Here is a 19,424-nt window from a genome sequence, read left to right as displayed (position 1 = left end):
GTGTGTGTGTGTGTGTGTGTGTGTGTGTGTGTGTGTGTGTGTGTGTACATCTATTTATTCCTTCTCTCTCCTTGACTATGGAAACAGTAAGTACTACCCAAGTATTAGCTATTATGTGTCCAGCAATGTTTAAAGTACTTTGTGCATATTGACTCATTCGTTCCTTGCAATAACTCTCTGAGGTTGGTATTCTAATTACACCCATTATTCAGATGAGGAGGCTGAGGCAGAGAGAACTTACTGGTTCTGGATCACATGGACAGTAAGCGGTGGAGCAGAGATGCCAACCCAGGAAGTCTGGCTCCTGCGCCTGTATGTTTAATTACTGTTCTGTTCAGCCTCTTTGGAGTTTTTAGATATATTCACTTTGGATCATATGCTCCTTCTGCTCTGTTACTGGGGCAATTCTACATACCAGCTACGTGTCTTTAAACAAATCCCTTAAAGATCTCTGCTCCAAGGCTTTTGTCATTAAAATGGAGATATAGCTCATGGAAGGTGACAAGGATGTGTTTTTATGAGATCAAATAAGATGATATTAAATATCAAAGTGTGCTATCCCAGAGCAGATGTTCCATCAGATCAATTTGTTTCCACCAGCTTTAGTTGAGCATGAGTTCTGTGCAAAGCACAGAGGATATAAGAATGGCCTGAAGAGACATGATCTATGCCCTCTTGGAGCTTCCTGTCCAGTGGGAGAGGTGGACAAAATCAACAATGACCAATCTTGACAAGTGCTGAAAAAGGGATAAACAACTCCTAGTTTCCCCAGACGTGCTGACTTTGAGCTTGGCCCATAGGAGCAATTCAGCAAACACTTGTTAGATTAGATGGACTACTTTAGCTGCTGAAGACTGTCACCAAATGTGGCTTAAAAATGCAAAGGTCAGATGGCAGTGTGATCAGGAAGTGTGGAGCCTGGAGCAGGGCTGACTCAGATGGAGCTGCATGCAGCTAATTCTAGTCAGAAAGAGTGGTAGGCCGGGGGGCAGCTCTCAGCTGAGAGCTGCCCCCCTGCCCCCATCCCCGGAAGCAGGGTGAGCTCTGCAGGCACACGACAGAGTGGAAAGACAAGAGGCATCCTAAGCTGGGGGCCCCCATGTGAGCACTGTCTCTTCTACTGGCCTGCTCTGGGACCATGGACAAGGTTTTTAGCCTTTAAAGTTTTTTAGCCTTTAGCCCTGTCTCTCATTTATAAAAATGGAGCTGGTAATAGGTACCTTGCAGTGTTCTGTGACTGCCATCTCAAAAGGTTATAGGAAAATGCAAAAAGGTTGTTAGTATCTGGGGCATTACAATTGCTTAGTGAATGTTAGTTTTTATTCATATTGTTATTTATTATTATTATTATTATAACTTTGTTATTGTAAGAAACCATTATATTGCTGCTGTATCAATGTTAATTTCCTTTCTTTTTGGATGCCTCAGAAAGAATGTCATATAGAATCATGTTGTGGTGGGAAGACATTGGTTGATTGACAAGAAAGATTCTTGTCCGGAGGCTTATTCTACCACCATTGGTTGGATGATTTTTGAACAGCCATTTTCTCTCTCTGAGCTTTAGTTTCTTCACAGACAACATCTGAGTTGGGCTGGATGAACTACAACATCATTTTTAATATGGGGATTCTGGGATGGTCTTCTGAGATTGTACATCAGACCATTGGAGACCCTCAGAAGGGTGGGTTTCCAAGGAACCTATCACATACAGTGGTTCCCAGCTGGGGGTGATTTTGACTGCCCCACCCGCCCCCAGGGACATTTGGCCATGTCTAAAAACATTTTTAATTGTCATAACTGGGGGATGCGACTGACCTCTAGTGGGCAGAGGCCAGTGATTTTACTAAGCATCTAACCACGTGTAGGACAGACTTCTACCACAAAGAATGATCTGGCCCAAGTGTTAACGATACTGAGTTTGAGAAACCTTTGCTCAATGTTTACCTTGTGTTTTCAGAACATGGGGGCTGAGCCACAATTGCACATGCATGGACACCCCCATCCACAGTTATTTTCCTAGGTGTCTCGGTTGTTCGAAGGGGCCGCATACAAACTGTGTTGTTTAGGCGCCCTTTCTTGCTATTCTTTTCTGTCTTTTCATGCTAGGCAGCTGGGAACAAAGGTGAGGTGTCATACAACATAAGAAATGGAATAAGGAACACCTTAGAGTGGAGAACATGAAGCAGCTTCTGTGTAAAGGGGCCACAGAGGAACTAGAAATGGATCACTGTCTAACTTGCCAAGGGACCGATGGGCAATGAGTGATCAGATTCTCCTGGGAATCCCTTTGTGCCATTAATCCAGTCACTTACTGTGCACGGAATACCTGTTACCTGTGAGGTTCTGTGCTATTGCTGGGGTAGACCAAAACAGAGTTAGTCCCTTTAATATGAAATTTCCCTCCCCTTTTCCATCTCCCAGGCAAGTCCCAGCCCCAGCAGCTTCCTTTCTGTCTCTCTCCTGGTGAGCTAGGTGTCCTCCTCTCCCTTCCTACTGGGCCCTACACTTGCCTTCTTGGGTCATCTGTTTATCTGGCTGTTTCCCCGCAGGGGTCAGGTGTTATTCTTCTCTGTGTCCTGAGCATCTTGCCTTGTGCCCGGCACTGAGCAGGCACTCCACAATGTTGTTGCAAGAATGAGGGAGAGAGCAAACGGATGAATGATACAAGGCTTTGAAGGCCAGCCTTTAGGCAGTTTTCGAGACTTCTCCCTTCCAGGGTGTGCATTGTAAATTAGACAGAGAGAAGGAGACCGAAGAGGACAGCTTTCTGGACGAGGTCTCACGGCGGTGCATAGAGGTGACTGTCACTCAAAGAAAGGAAGGCTAATGGGATCTGAGGCCAATTTTAACACAAGCGGGAATTGTGGATGAGCTGGTGTTTTGGGTCAGGAGCATGAAGGTGATCAAAGGAAATAATGGGACTGGTAACTGCTCTATCATGGAGAAATATTAATGATCTCCATAAAGATGGTATATGACTAAAAGGTATTATTTTTAGTGGATGTCTTCGAGTTGTATGAATTAATAAGGAACAGCTTGGGTAGTGGAACTCGTTAACTTCTCAAATCTGACTTATTTACACTGAATGTAAAACTTTCTCAGATTTGTGGCATCAGCCATTATGATTGATGTTTCCCAGTGTGAACTGTATTTTCTGGTAGAGACTGTATTTTTAAGTCTTTGGGGGTGGGGGTGGGGTGGGGGTTTTCAGACACGTTAGATACCTTTGTATGGGCAACTTCACCTTCTGGTACCTGCAGTCGCCACGAAACAGGAAGTTCTGACCCAGCACAGACATTTACAACCCATCAAACAGTGATCATGTTTGTTAAAAACTATTATGTAGCAGTTAATTCAGTTCTTTTAGGATTGCTTAAATTGGTCAATGGTCTCTTGTCCCTGTCAATAGGTTATTAGGGTTAATTTATGGTACAGCCCCTCTCATTTCACAAGCAAAGGCACTGTATCTGCATGGTGGGTGGCTGACTGTTGAATGGCAGGGGGGGGTCTCTCTAATATTGGTTTTTCTGTAAAGCCCCTTTCAGACCAACACACTTCCTTTGTACAGGGAGTCCTTGACAGCTTGTGTTTCTCCAGCAATTATTTAATATAGGATGTTTTCCGCAGGTCTTCAGTCAGACCACCTTATTCACAGACTTTTTGTTTTTGTTTTTGGCAGTGGTATTGAAATGTTCTCTTTCATATTATTATTATTTTTCTTGTGGTCTAACAGACATTTTGGAGTCCTGGCTTTACATAAATAGTAAGTGTGAAGGAACTCTATTGCAGTAATTCTCAGACATTATCATTTCTGTCTCCCCACCTACCTCTACTAACTGCTGTGTCAGCTGCTTTACGAAGGAGAATGGAGAAGGGGAATTAAATCTGTTGGATGTTTCTAACACGGTATCCTCTTTGCTCCGTGCTAAGGTAGGCATGATCATCCCAGTTATTCAGATGGGGAAATCAAAGTTCTAAGACAGTAGGTAATGTGTCTAAGAACACAGAGCTTGTCAGTGGAGAACTGGGATTTTCAGTCCAGATTTATCTTTGCTCCAACCTTCTGGTAAACCCCATCAAATACTACTCTCTGTAAGGGGAAGGAGAGGATCAGGGAAAGTTAAGGAAAGAACTGGAAAATGGGAGAACTCTGGACATGGAATGCAGGGACTAAGTTGAGGGATTAAGTTATTTTTCACCATTTCCACCAATGGGGATCTTGGAAGTCCACTGATCTTATCCAGCAAAACCCTCAGAACTTGCTAAGAGTGTCCCTCCCTAGATCATGAATCAGGGCTTAGAAGGAGTCAAGCTCTGGTCAGTAAAGTAACCAGCATCCTATGTCTCGGAATTTCTTGTCTTGCTGCTTGAATTTTTAGCTCCCTTTGTAGGAAGTGGAGGGACAGAGTAGCAAATAATTAATATTATTGGCTAACACTTATTGAGAACTTTCTGTATAACAGGTAAGCATCCATCTAATGCTTCCCAAACTACTTGTGGGTAGTAGTTGGAATAGGGCCCTTGGATTTTTTTTCTTTTCTTAAGAAGTTGTGTTTTTTTTTCTTCTTCTTTTTTTTTTTTCTTAAAAAGTTCCAATCTGTCATGGACTGTTATCCTATTAAAATATGATAAAATCAATTAATAGAAAAACGAAATTTTAAAATGGCATAGAAAATACAAGCCCCCACTGTTTTCTTATTATTGGAGTTGATGGACATAAAAGTTACTCCCTCTGAGATGTTCAATTTCAGCATTTACCTGATCATGGACTGGTGACGACATACGGGATGCTGACTGGTGTGGTCCATGGACCACACTTTGAGTAGCCCTTCTCTAAGCAACTCACATGTGGTAATGCTTGGTAGGATTATTCCCCCCGTGTTGCAGGAGAATTGACAGAGGCACAGGTGTTAACTTCCCAAGGCCACAGAGCCAGTGAGATGAGGAACCGACTTTGGAAGGCAGGCAGCTGTTTCCAGAACCATCTCTATTAACCTCTTCACATTCTGCTTTGACTCATAGTGCACAGGGTTTGGGCATAGGATGGGATGGACTCCGGGTAAGTCCTGACTAGGTCATTTAGCACCTGTATGACATTAGGATTAAGTGACAAAGGCCCATAGATGGCCCCTGGCATGGCATGGGTGTCCAACAGATAGAAGCCATTCATTTTGACAACGACAAAATTCCAAGTGGCACTTTGATAATGATTTAGGGTGGATTATTAGATTTGGTGCAGTTAATATTCCACATGCCAATGTGTCGCAACTGTCACGTTTGTCAGAAAACACTTTGTCAATGGCTTTTTTATTCCATAAAAGAAATTAAGTTTAACTTTATCATTTTAATATCTCTGCCCATTTATTTCTAAACGCTTTGACAGAAATGGCCAGCTATAAAACTCATCAGGAGAATAGATTTTGTTTCCCTGGGGAGCCAGGAAAAAAAAATGTGAGGTCTGATGCCTGTTGCTGTTTTTCCAATTATTAACTGTGGGTCTTCGACTTAAATAATTTTCCCAAGCCTCAGTCTTTTCATCTATAAAGTGGGGATGATAATGATATGAACTAATGTCATATTGTGTTGCTATGAGGATTCCATGCATCAATACATACAGTGTACTTGGCAGTGCTTTGTGGATAATAAGCACTTGCCAAATATTAGTTATTGCTGGTACTGATTTGTCTGGAAAGAGCGAGATTCTGAGACATCACCTGTTCCTCATATGTGACCTTTAACCAGAAAGTTTGCCAAAACTAATGCTAATATTAATGGTTAATTAGAACAGTTTTTTCTTCAGCCCCTGTATGTGCTGGACCCAGTGCTAGTCATTTCCACACACATTTTTCATAGAATTCTCTCTGACCGGTAATTAAATCTCAGGGTGGTCAAGTTACTTGCTCAGTGTCCCAGGCTGATTGTATAGAGGCCCCCCCCCCAAGTTGAACCAAGATTTACCTGACTCAACCCCTCACTGTTTTCCAGTTAATTCTACTTAGAAGCAAAATAAATAATGAAGTAGCCTTTACTTTGTTCTCTCGGCTCTATTCCAAGTCCTTTGCATGAATCATCTCATTTTCTCCTCACACAGTCCTGTAAGTATCAGCATTATCCTTATTTGTATAGATGAAGAAACAGAGTCAAGGGAAATAGGGAGCTCAGGTAGTGAGAATGGGGCCAGGCTTTGAACTCAGGCAGTCTGCTTCTGCAGCCCATGCTTGGCTCTAAGCAGGGAAGGAACAAACACAAATGCACATCAGCCTGGGGCAGGTGTGCGTTATCCTGTTTCTTCCGTTAAATGTTTTCCCTTCTCTGTAAAATGACAGGGTTGCATTAGGGCCTCTTTAAAGTCCTTTCTGCCACTAAAAGCCCATGACTCTGCAAGTAGGAAGACAAAATACAGCTTCCCTTGTGTGTCTCCACCATGTTACTGCCCCGTTAGAAAATAGCCATCACGTGAATGGCTTAATGTATACTTAGGCCCTACTTATACAATTCTGGGGAAAGAAGTCAGGATGGAGGCCCAACAGAGCAGTTGAAAATACGTTATCAGCTTCTTACTTGGGATTTAGTCCTGGAGTGCTGGTTCTCTTCCCAAACACATATAGCTGTATTGTGGACAGAGAGATTTCTCAGGTTGCATTTCTTATCCCACAGCTTTCCCTTACGCTCGGCTCATTCAAGAAACTGCAGATGATTGCCTGTTGTGCAAAGTGGACACTCCATGACTCACAGTGGAGGATGGATGATTATTTGGTGAAAGCGTGTGTCTAAAGATTTGCCAATTTTCCCCATGGAGTCTTTGAATGTACCATTGGTAGTGGCTTGTTTCTTGGTCTACAGAATAAAAAAAAAAAAAAAAAAAGGTTTTTTTCTTTTTGAAACTCTGAGTTTTCCACACTTACCTTTTTTTAAAATTTTTTATTGTTATGTTAATCACCATACATTACATCATTAGTTTTGGATGTAGTGTTCCATGTTTCATTGTTTGTGCATAACACCCAGTGCTCCACTCAGAACGTTCCACACTTATCTTGAACAATTTATTTATTTACTTATATATTTATTATTTATTTATTTATTTAGTGCGGGAGCAGGGGGAGGGGCTGAGGGAGAGAGCACATCTTAAGCAGGCTCCATGCTCAGTGCAGGGCCCAACTGGGGGGCTCGATCTCACAACCCTGAAATCATGACCTGAGCTGAAATCAAAAGTTGGACACTTAACTGATTGAGCCACCCAGGCACCCCTTGAGCAACTTATTTAAAAGGAGGCTTGGAGGTGTTTTCTCTCACTTAAACTCAACAGGATAAAGGGTTGATGGTCATGCACACTATTTATAGGCAGGAAGCTGAAGATCAGAGTTGACTTGGCCGAGTTCAAGAAGCTCTGACTAATGGATAAACTTTACCAAAGATTCCATCTACCTCTGAACCTTGACAGTGAATTTTGTGTATACAAACATTTTTCAGAAGAGAAGGTTTATGGGAGAAATCATACACTCACGGGCCCACAGATCATGCCAATGAGTGACACAGTCATGTGGAGCGCAACTGGGACAGGTGCAGAGTATGGCCAGTTGGATACCACATATCTCCCTGTAAGGAGAAGTTGCCACTCAGAATCAGCCAATTGTTACCACAGGGGAATGCCGGCCCACTACTGTCAGATCTCTGAACTTTTCAAGAGAAACGCATTTGTTTTGGACTTTATGTAAAATATTTCAGTTGTATATTGTAAACTCACTTAGGGGTTTTTAAGGTAACACAGGCCAAACGCAGCATGGCGTCAGGTTAGATATCAACCATGGGCCACCCATGTGTAAACACAGATTTATAACTCTCATCAGATTCTTGAAAGAGACCATGATCCGGAAAACATGGGGGAAACCTCAACTTTGCTATTGACAGGTAATGCATCAAAATACAAGTTTTTTCCTGCTTTTTTTTCCTAATTGAATTATATGATGATTAAAATAATCACCTAAACCTGGAATTATATTTAAGTCAGTTGAGAACAACAGCTCCTTCTTTAGTGAACTTAAATCTATTTATGACAACGTCACTTACTCCATTTCTGTCTGCTGTGCTGGAAGCCTTGCAGACTCCTATAGCCCCTGTATTAATATCCATATCTTCTTTCCTGGTGGCAAATACTCATCTGTGAGGGTGAGGCAATGGACAGAGGTGACTGGCAGCTCTAAATAAGTATTAGAGGCATGTCAAACTCAGTTAAATAAGAGAGATTAGAAAGGGAGCCTGGGGAGACGGAGCAGATCTGTGATTTCTGGGGAGGGAGGAGAGTGTATTCCTTTAAGAAAGATGGGAGAAATGAATGTGAATTGAGAGAAACTGGAGATTTTATCACTGCAGATAAATCTCAACTGCCCTCTCCAAATCTAGGGCCTTAGCTATGACATAAAGATGATGGTGTGTAGTCAAGTGCTTTGAAACTCCCACAGATGTTTATTTGAAGTTCAGTGTTAATAAAATACACAGATGCATCTCTCTATTTCTCTTTTCCTCATGATCCCCCTCTCCGTTTGTTAATATATCCCATTTAGCACCTAAGAAGTTCCTTCTTTCAGCAAAGGCATTGCAGAACTCATCGCTCTGAGTGTACCCTACTTAAGAGTGACCGGGCATGATGAGTGTTATGGGACTAGGGATCATTTTCTCTCGTCTTTAGGAAAGGAAATCCTGAGTTTAGGGACAGGGCCATTTTATATTGCAACTTTGTAACAGGGTTGGTTTCCAACTCACTTGTCAAAAGTACTTTATGTATCAGTCTTAAAAGTACTAAGTAACTTGTCATTATTTCTATAACAGTGGGAGATAATTAAATCCTACATGCTTTAAGGAATCAAGCCAGGGTCAGAGCTGTTTTGCATACAGCATGCACAGATTAGGTGAAAGTAGCCTGTTTAAACTGTCACTTGATATTATATTAGCTGTTAGATAAATGGTACAGAACTGCGGAGCACAGCAGATATTTGGCAGTGCTTCTCTATCCTTGCATTGTGCTGTGGCATGATCTAGTACTTGCTTATTTGGGGATAACTTGATACACTCAGACAATAGGAGAGCTTGACCATTGGCTGGTCTGTTTAAATTGCCATTAGGCACCCTAATGCTTGATGCTTTTCATTTCCAGGGAACCCTTGAAGTCAATCTCTGAGAAGAAACTGGGCAGGATGAAGTGGATCTAAATTGCTGCCCATCAGAATTTGGGAACTGTCATGCTGGGTTGTGGGCAGCATTGTGACAAGGCTGTTGAGAAAAGGCAAAACCAGAGATTGAGTTAAGTAGGAGGATGTGGGTGGACAGTGAAGGTGGAGGCAGAAGCTGCTTCTTGTGAACTAAGCTGGGGAATAGCTGGCCGTTGATGCAGTGGGAAGATCACAGTCTGTGGAATCAGACACCCCTGGATTGGGAAGCTGGTTCCATCATTTACCCACTACGTGACTTGATTTAGCCTCTCAGGCATAGTAACTACAGTCTGTAAAGTGGGCTTATGCAAGGCACCTGGGTCTGGGCTTGACAGGTAGAGCGTGCTTTGTACCTGCTGGTCCTGGCAGGATCAGAAGTCTGACCCTGAACACAGTAAGGTGTCCAACAGTGAGATCAATTTGAATACTGATCCAAACACAAAGGACATTTGTCATTTCTTATTCTAGTCTGTTCAGTAGGTGTGGGTGGCCTGTGGCCCCTAGATGTTGATTATACTCAGAGAAAAGGCAGAAATAAGTGAATTATGCCACAGTTTGCAACAGGGACATCCCAGGGTAGCATTTAAGCTCCAAACTGCCACTTAAGTTGGCTGCACTTTGGAATGTACTAAGAGAAGCTTAGATTGCACCTGCTTTGAGGGTTTGTAACAAAACTACCTCAGCCATCTACTGTCAGAGACGCCGCCTGCTCTGATCACCCCACATGCTTTATTTTTACTTTTCTTAGGCCACTTAATATTCTACCCTGTGTTACCATATTTGGGGAGTTTTTAATCTCCCCTAGACCAAATCCCTATGTGATCTAGATTTGATGCATTGAGAGCATCCAGTACAATCCCCAGCTATAATAGGAGCCCGACAGATGTTTGTTGAATGAATAAACAGTTTGCTAAAATGTTGGAGGATGATTTTTTTGATCTGTCTTAGTTTCTCCTGGCCAGTGATCATACCATCTCTACTTTAAGTGTCCAAAGGAAATAGGAATTAAGTCAGTGGCCCCAAGGGTATATATTTCCAGTGATATCAACTCCCATCTTCTTGAAGTATCATGGCTAGAAAATTCTGGAGTCCAGAGACAAGTGCCCTCAACATTAGAGCAGGCAGCCCTATGTGCAACACCAAAGGGCACTGGTCTCCATCTTTCCCTACTTATTGATGAAGGTCTTAATTGAGCTTACCTATTCATGTCCAAACCTGTTACTTCTTTGTTAATTTAGATTTTAGAAGCTAAAAAGAAGGGACCCTTGGTCAAGCCACAGCAGAAATGGATCAATTGGTCTGTGACCCACCCCTACTTCCTGGGGTCCCAGAGGCTCTGTCTACTCTCTAATCTGAGGCAATAGATGATGCCAAGTTGGAATCAGATGTCCAGTCCCTTCTCAGGGAGGCATCCCGTGTTCCCTCCCCTCCCAAGCCAGTCACTGACCCTCGCCACCATAACAACAGATGCCGGATTTACCACAGAGTGCCTACCATGAGCCAAATACTTTTCTAGGTGCTTGGAATGTGTCCGTGAGCAAAGAGGTGGAGAATCTCAGCCTGGCACTTACACTCCACAGGGCCGGGGAGGGGGCCAACGAGATGCACACAATCAGTAAATGAGAGATATGTTGGGAGGCAGAAGAGAGCAGGGAGAGAGGGAGACACAAAGGTAGGGACAGACAGAGAGACAATGGGAGATAGAGGGGATGGGGGGATATTCACATTCACACTGAGAGACAGACTGGAACCAGAGACTGGACAGAAAGAGGAGAGAAAAACTGTGAAGGACAGCAAGAAGATGGATGGAAAGAGTGAAGCACAGAGAGGCAGACAGAAAGGTGGACGGCAGGGAGGGATCTGCTCATGACAAGAGCATGGCCCCCCTTCCTTTGCCCTCCCCAGCGCCCCTGTTCCTCAGTCCCCCAGCCTTTCCCCTACCCCCCTGCCCTCTCCTGCAGGCCTTTCTCACGGCTTCCTCTGGGGAAGCCAGCTCTGCACAGACCACAGTCCTGCCTGCAAGTCATTGGTCCCTCCCTAGTGCCCTCAGGATATGACCGCCCTTCGCGCTGGCCACGCCTACCTCCCCTGTCTCCACTCTTGTAAGCACTCAGCTCGGTCCTCCTTGTACTAAGTGCTCTTTCTTAGAGACCAAGCTCTTGCATGGACCCTGAAAAGGCTTCTCGGACCAACCCATACCCCAGTCTGGGTTGGGGCCCCTTTAATGGCTCCCACCAACTTGTCTCAATTCTTAGTCGTGTAGAAACTTGCCCTAGGTAACCCAGCTTACAAAACAGCAGAGCAGCCTACTCTTCTAACCTAAATGAATGAATATGGACACCTCGTGCTTCTTCCTAACATGAGATTTCTCACTGTTTTCATGATGTTTCCAAGCCTTCCCTTCTCCCCCCTCCCTCCCACACCCCAGATAATATATACTCCTGGACTGTGAGCTACTTGAAGCCAGGATAGATGTGTTTGGAGTGTAGCTTAGCACCTGGCAGGGTCAGCTCTGACTACATCGCTGAGGAAGGCAGGGATGTATCCCTGTATCCATACAGGAGAGGGGCTTGTGAGTGACTGGTATGCTTCTGAGCCATGGCTCTGGAAGACCTGAGTGTCATTCTGCACTGTCAGCCCGTCTGAGGTGGCACAGGTCGCTGGAGGAGGGATGTTCCTGCCCAGCCAGCAGGATCATAGCAGATTCTCATGTGCCTGAAAGGGGGGAAGGGACACAGATCAGGGCCAAGAAGCCTGCCTTCAAACCCATACTCTCATTTGGGGGCTCAGATGCCTAGAGGACCTTGCAGGTCTTTGCCAATAAGCCTGGGGACTTGACTGGAACCGTTAGTCCAAACACAGAGGGAATAGTGAATGGTGACCAGGCCACACTGGCTTGAGCAGAGAGCCATGAGGCCGCACGTTACCTCTTGTGCGCGTCTTTGGTGGTGTTTTCCTAGAGATTCTTGAATGAATAGAGTTTGTGAAAAACATGGAAGAGAACGTAGGCTATAACTACACTGAGTACTGATGTGTTCCCCCAGGGAGAAAAATGCATGTCTGGATGGATGCCTGCTGCATGGAGGTTTCCCAGAGAGAAGGGGTGCTGGAGAAGAGAAAGGGGTGCTGGTGCACCTGCTGTGTCCACTCTTCCCTTTCCTGTCTCTGCTCTCAGCAGCCTCTCCCCCACCCTCCTAGGACGGGGCAGCTGTGAATTCCCAGCCTTTCCCCTGCACATCCTGATCCTTCCAGAAAGACAAAGAGAGTCCATCTCCTTACAAGCTTGGGATGCCTTTCTGTAGTAGCCACTTGCCTAAAACCTGTGAAGTATTGTCTTGGGGTGTGGAGAACAGTGAATGCAGGAGGAAAACATAAAATAAATAAGAGCTTCTAAGACAGTCCATATTGATATTATACTTATAAAACCTAAAAGCCCCTACTGACTGTGGAAAATTAATGATAGGTACAGTCGATATTAATTGTCCCTCCAAAAAGCAGAGGGGAAAAAGCCTCCAAAATGAGGATTAATATAATCCCCCTGCCAGCACCGTATTGAGCCTTTCTTCCAAAAATATATATTTTTTAAACCATTGACAGGATTATTTAGGAAAGCATTTACTTAGTCTTGCTAATGGAAAACCATGATAATGATCTTTGAACAATAGGTTTTAGAAACATCAGCTCTTGGGCGGTAGAATAGCTTCCCACCCAGTCAATGCTGCAGCTTTTCTTTGAAAGGGGAGAAGACAGGGCTCAGGGATGGAAGGAGTTGGGACACCCGATCTCGCCGGTAGAGTTGTGTGTTTTTTCTCATTTCCCATGAATTATTAAGTATACATCCAGCAGTGCAAGGGAGGAAAAAGCGGATGATTTCCCTTTGAGTTTGCTGATTAGCCAATTGCTTGGTTTGAGGAGGACTCCACATGTTTCTAGTTTCTATATACATCTGTAGAAATGGAGCATGATCCTTACCGCATCTCAAGTGAATGATTTTTCAATTAGCCTGTAGTTCCTTTGTGATAGTCCCTTTACAGACCTATGTGGGTGATGTAGAGCAAAGGTTTAAGAGGTTTTGGACAATTTATGTGGTTTAGAGAGGCCGTTTGTCAAGAAACAATATCTGCAACAACTTTTATGTTCAATTTGAGTCCCGGGTCTTTTGCTTATTTTTATAGCACCATTTTCTGAGATGTTAAAGCAAACTTAAAGGCAGTGTTTAAATGGTGTTGCTGGTGTTGGTAAGGTGTGTCTGGAGGGGGCTGGGCGAGCCCAGAAAACCATTCCCGCAAATACACAGAGACAATGGACATTGCTATAACTAGAGGGCCCATTTGTTGAATTTCATCAAAGTAGCTTGAAACGTGAATATTGTTCGAGCTGAAAACCTCACCTCCGAGGTGGTAGAATAGTGTGGGTGTGGGAAAGAATGGATTTTAGATTCGGCCAGATCTGGGAGATGTGGGAATACTCCTTGGAGGATGTGTTACTTATCCTCATCACATCTTGGTGTTCTAACCCGGTAAACTGGGATCGGTACAAAGAGTAAGTGGAATAATGTAGGAAAGTGTTTAGGCAGAGCCTGGCACAAAGTAAGTCCTCAACAAATATTATTTCTATTATTGTCACTGTTGCTGTTGGTAGGAATCTATCCTAAAACGTGTACAAAGTAACAGAGATATACAAAGATTTCATTGGAAAGGGGTTCCTCAGAGTGTCTACAACCATGAAAAACTGGATTGACTGAATAGATTATGTAAAATAAATACAATGCCTGGCACCAAAAAAGTATATCTAGGTATCCCTGGGTGATAGAATACATTTTTTAAATGTTTTAATTCATTTTATTTTTTTACAATGTCACGTGCTATTCTTAATTAAAATCTATTTTTTTCAACTATTAAGAATCTGGTTTTATTTTGCATTTCTTCAACTCCGAGTGAATATACAGGCTTTCACGGGACATTAAAAAAAAAAAAATCACCAAGTAGAACCAGTTTCAATGCAAGAAAAGCATTACTTCTATCCATTAAAAAAAGTACATGTATTTTACACTTATTCACATATGTGTATATGAATTTAATACAGATATTAAAGTAAGAAATAAAACATGCTATTGTTATTCTCCAGGGATAATTGAATAGACAAGAGGATATAATTTCCACGTAGATTTTTAAATTTGCACATCACTTATCATTTTTTTGTTCTTATGTACTTCATATTTGTTTATTATTATTATTATGTTCAGTTAGCCAGCATATAGTACATCATAAGTTTTTGATGTAGTGTTCAACAATTCATTAGTTGGGAGGGGGGTACAGGGGCAGGGTAATTGAGTGATGGGTATTAGGGAGGGCACGTGTTATGATGAGCACTGGGTGTTATACGCAACTAAAATCTATTTTTTGATTGGAAAAAAGAAAAACCTTAAGATAAGCTGAGGGTCCCAGTTGGGGAATATCCTGTAATGGTTAAAAAAAAAAAAAAAAGCCCCAGTATCAGAATGGCTTTATCAGAGATTTTGGGATGTGAACTTGGGTGTGCTGGAGGTTGTGTCACTCCATCAGAAAACATAAGCAAGGAATGGAAAGATCAGGCACATTTGAAAATGAGATCATGAAGAATGAGAACTATACAGTCGCTTGGCCCCATAGATTTTTTTTTTTTTTTTTAATGGAAGACTTACTGACATTTGAAAGATGGAGGCCTGCGCCACGGAGGGTGATTGGCATTTATGGGCAGTACAAGGCGTGATCTGCCCCCCTCCACTGCCCTCACCCCACATCCAAACCCTCACCCATCCACCCTCTGGATTAAATTGGATAAGCTATAAAACTTTCTAAAATTGCTATGTGCAGAAAGACTAGTTGTCGTTTTCAAAATATGACTTATCCGGATGGAGATTTTGAAAAAGTAACTTGTGACATTTTAAACACTTTTACGGACTCTTGCTAAAAAAAAGAAAAAAAAATAAAGAAAAAGGAAAATTGTACCCGTTCAGAGAGAAAAAATGAGAAGAACTGAGAATAGTTTCATATTGAGTCTTTATTGAAATAGTTGGGTCTAAATCCCAATGGATTTTGTCAAAATTGAAATAATGTTGGGAAGGAGCACATGATTGCTATAAATATCTATTTATATTCATACCTCAGGAGTGGGCTAGAACCTTAATTTTCTTCGTAAATGGAAAATTATTTTCACGAATGGTGGTTTATCATTTTTATGATGCTACAACTTGACCCCGAGAGTTCTAGAATTTTCAGGGGCTTCCAGCTGAACATGTATTTTAGAGATGGGGTACATATGTGGTCACATATACGATTGTATCCAAAATGCTTGTGAACCCTCATTTTTTCTTCCTCCAAAGGGTTAACACACATTTGTGAATATTTTACCCTTTTAATTCCAGGTATTTTGCAAAGGAAAAATAACATTTGTTTTGACACCATCGTACTCTCAGATCTGTCCACAGACACCTTTTCTGTCTGTTGAGTACTTAATTCCAGGAATAACCAGTTTTATTCCAGGGTCCCATTCATCTCTAACACAACCCAAAAGTTGGGCCTCATCAAGTATGCTGGATGCTATTGTAAATGATGACATTATTGTCAGTAAAACTTTCTAAAAACTATTTTACTAGCAAGACTGATCTAAGTGAAAATTCCGAGAAATTTTATTTACTTCCCTGAAATGCCCATTTTTGCCTTCGTTCCTTTTCTTGTTTCTGTGTGTTCTCTCTCTCTCCTTCTCTCTCTCCCCCTCCCCCCCTCTCTTCTTCCCTCCGTTCTTCTCCCTCTCTCTCCATATGCTTGCTGTCTCTGCTTATTTGTGTTGTCTTTCTTTTGTTCTCTCTGGCATACACCACTTTTATGTGAAAAACCCTCCCTGCTCTCCTTCAATTCCCTCTCATGCCATGGAGGTCTTAGCTCTCCCAGTAAGATTTATCCTCATTGTGCATTTCCTTAGAGCCCTTTTAGTTACCAAGAATTATATTATTATTCATGCATCCTGTTAGGAGATAGAAATGTCTTAGTATTTTATGGTCTATCATAGAGGTCGCAACTGGCTACCCGGTTGTTTTCTTTGATACAAATGCTATTTAAATTTTTTTGATTGGTTGCCAGGGCTTTAAGGTTTTACATGAAAATTTGGATTTTCTTTGAAAAAGATCAAAAGATTTCGGCATCCTGGGTCATCATAATGAGAAGAAGCAGAGCGGTGGCTCCCCATGATCTCTAATACATCGCCGTCCCTCCCCTACCCTTTGGGGTCTTCACTGGTCCATGTTACTGGCCTGATCTCTGCAGGCATTTGGCTTTGCCACCTCTGTTCTCTTCCCTTCTGCACCCGCAGCTTCCTCTCCCTGAGGGAATCCCCCTTTCCCCAACACCAGAAGAAGTGACAATGATGGGATTTCCAGTTACAATGGCTGGGCCAGTAACAGGGGGTACCTCTGGTTATCCCTTAGATGACTCTTTGGCTTATATCTGAAGCTGGACCCAAGACAAAGAATTTTGATATAAGAACTCTGTGAATATCATTCAAGGTTCCTGATATCTGAGTTAATCAACCGTTTAGCTGTATTGGTATAATTCATTCTCTGGTATGTTTGAGGTGTGTTGAGCATTTTTTTTTTTTTTTGAGCTTAGGTATATTTGTCACAATTTGAACAAGTACTACTACTACTACTACTAAAAGTAGTAGTACCTCAAGTAGTTGAAAAACAGCAAAGTTGAAAGAACCTAAAAATTTGGTTGGTGCCAGTCTAGTTTCCAATAACACACACATATTCATAGTTCCTCTGATTTGGGAAGGGGTGTTTTGTGGGGTCCTGAATTTTCCTCCCCCCACCACAAATGTTTGATGACTTTTCCCTGGCATGGCCCCTTGTGGCTGGGCTGATCTCTCTGAATATGCTGTTGCCTGGTCGTTGATAGATGTTTGTTAAATGAAAGAACATTTTTAGATAGTCTTGTGAGACTGACACAGAGAGAGGAGAAACAACCTACCTTTGGTCACATGTGAAGTCACTAAGAAAACGGGGGTTACATTTGGCGTAGTTCAAACATTTGCTTAAGGGAAAAAATGCTGCCTTCTTCCCATTTCTTCCTGATTCCCACCACACTACAATTATAACCCAGCTTTTCAGTAAATGTTCAATTTTCACTTACCGTGGGCCCTCAAAATGGTCATAGATATTGGTGATTCTGACTCTAATTCATGCTTCCAACAGATTTACACTCAAATAATGGTTTCCAATTTTCAGAACATTTGCAAACTGTTGCCTTACTTACACTATGGGTAGAATTCTGGGGCTCATAATTTCTTCTTACATTGCAAACCCCGCGGTCCGTGACGGCACTCTGTCGGCGGAGGGTTTATCAATCCAAAGTACACACGATCGCATATTTGTGCGTGTATCAACCTGCAAACTATTCATGCCTTTGAAATGTTCTGGGGCTTGTCCATGGAACAATCTCACCTCTTTTAGCAACTGTTGGCATTGAACCCAGAATGTGTACTCCAAGTTCATATACGATGTCTTCTGGAAGTTTTTCCACCCTATGAAATGAACATTCATTTAGTTTAGTTGTGCTTTATGTTGCTGCATTGTACAAGGCTTTCTCTGTGCAGCTTCGTGTGAATTGCATGCATTGCCTGTTAGACTTGACTTAATTCATTTGTCAGAAATGACAAGCACTTTGGAGGCATTTCCTTCCAGAGACTTCCAAGTGCATGTACATATGAGCACGCCACACTCAGACGTACACACAGACATGCACATGCCACTGTGAACAGAGACTAGCTCCGAGCCACTGATGTCTTGAGGAAAGCCTGATCGAGAATGAGTGTTCGCTTGTTTTTCTCTTGTAAATAGTAACTATCTTACCCCTAAAGCCACTGAAATCTCAGTTCAAACACACATAATATGCACCAAACTAAGAAGAGTCTTTATGGGCACCTCTGTGACAGAGTGGTTTGGAAGATGTCACTTTATGAAAAGAGACTGATCCTGTGTCTATCAGTACCTATAACATCCAGGCCTGTATCTGATCTATATGTATGTGTGTATATACACATAGAAGTATGTACATACATACATATATATATAAACACACATATATATCTTATGCCCACTGCATATTGTCTATTTCTGTTGCCAAAAAAAAGATGAAATATGGTGATTTCATATGGTTCAGCCTAGTAACCCTGAGCACAGAGTGGGTTTCTTCCTACTTTCCCTACCCCCTTTCCCCTATTTTCTTGTACACTATAGAAATAACCAGAAACTGTGAATGTCAAGAGAGAATTGCAACATTGTGGTAGACAGAATTTTGCAATGGCTCCCAAGACTTCTACACCCTGGTGTATGTGCCCTTGTATAATCCCAGCCCCTTGACTGTAGTCAAGACTTGGGCATATGATGCTATGTCACTTCTGTGATTAGGTTGCTTTAAAAGGCAAAAGAGGAGGGATTTGACAGGTGTAATTAAGGCCCTAAATCAGTTGAATCTGAATTAATTACAAGAGAGATCATATTGGGTGGGTCTGGCTTAATCAGGTGAGAGCATTTACAAGAGGGACGAGGTCCTTTCTGAGGAGACAGACACTCCTCTCTTGGCTGTAATGAAGCAGCCAGCCACACTGCAACTTGCCTATGGCCCCTAGGAGCCGAGAGTCTCAGTCTTCGAGTCTCACGGAACTGAGAACTGCCAACAGTCTGAGTTTAGAAGAGGACCTTGAGCTCAGGAGGAGGGCACAGGCTGTCCAGTACCTTGATTAAAGCCTTGTAAGACCCTGAGCAGAGGACCTAGTTAAGATGTGCTCAACTCCCGACTCACAGAAACTCAGATCATAAATGTGTGCTGTTTAAGACACCAAAGTCTTGGTCATTGGTTACGTAACAGTAGAGAATGAATACAAACATCAAAAGATCTGCAGGTTCAGATAGTGGGTCTGACAGCACCTAGGCCTGCTGCAACCTGCCTCTTCAGCACCTTGCTGCCTCCACCTCCATCCATAAGTGACCCAAAGAAAGGATCTAGGTGAGAGCCCGAGGTGCAGAGAAAGCCTTGTGTTCATGCTGGCTACAGCTGCTGCTTTTGCATCCATACCTGTGAGCTCTGCTTTATTCTTATTTACTTTGTGCTGTTCCTGCAAAAGGGAGAAATTCCCTTTCCAGGAAAAAAAAAATATTTTTGGTTTGGAAACTTCAGACAC

At 42.5% G+C, this 19,424-nt stretch overlaps 1 protein-coding gene and 1 long non-coding RNA gene across 4 annotated transcripts in view; both read left to right on the top strand.

Moving 5' to 3' along the window:
- LOC141372576 (uncharacterized) overlaps nucleotides 1–6,089 on the top strand; it is a 10,688-nt gene extending 4,599 nt beyond the window's left edge. The window contains exons 2-3 of the long non-coding RNA XR_012377859.1: nucleotides 3,849–3,930; nucleotides 5,986–6,089. This is a non-coding gene — a long non-coding RNA (uncharacterized lncRNA). The remainder of the gene's footprint in view (nucleotides 1–3,848; nucleotides 3,931–5,985) is intronic.
- PPARGC1A (PPARG coactivator 1 alpha) overlaps nucleotides 1–19,424 on the top strand; it is a 634,502-nt gene that overhangs the window by 393,746 nt on the left and 221,332 nt on the right. The window lies entirely within an intron of this gene.

The sequence above is a fragment of the Callorhinus ursinus genome, unplaced genomic scaffold (genome assembly GCF_003265705.2).
Source record: "Callorhinus ursinus isolate GAN/ISIS: 27379988/994484 unplaced genomic scaffold, GSC_fseal_2.0 scaffold4, whole genome shotgun sequence".
Lineage (NCBI taxonomy): Eukaryota > Metazoa > Chordata > Mammalia > Carnivora > Otariidae > Callorhinus > Callorhinus ursinus.
The sequence above is the reverse complement of the archived record's forward strand: the minus strand, read 5'-3'. Positions and strand labels throughout refer to the sequence as shown.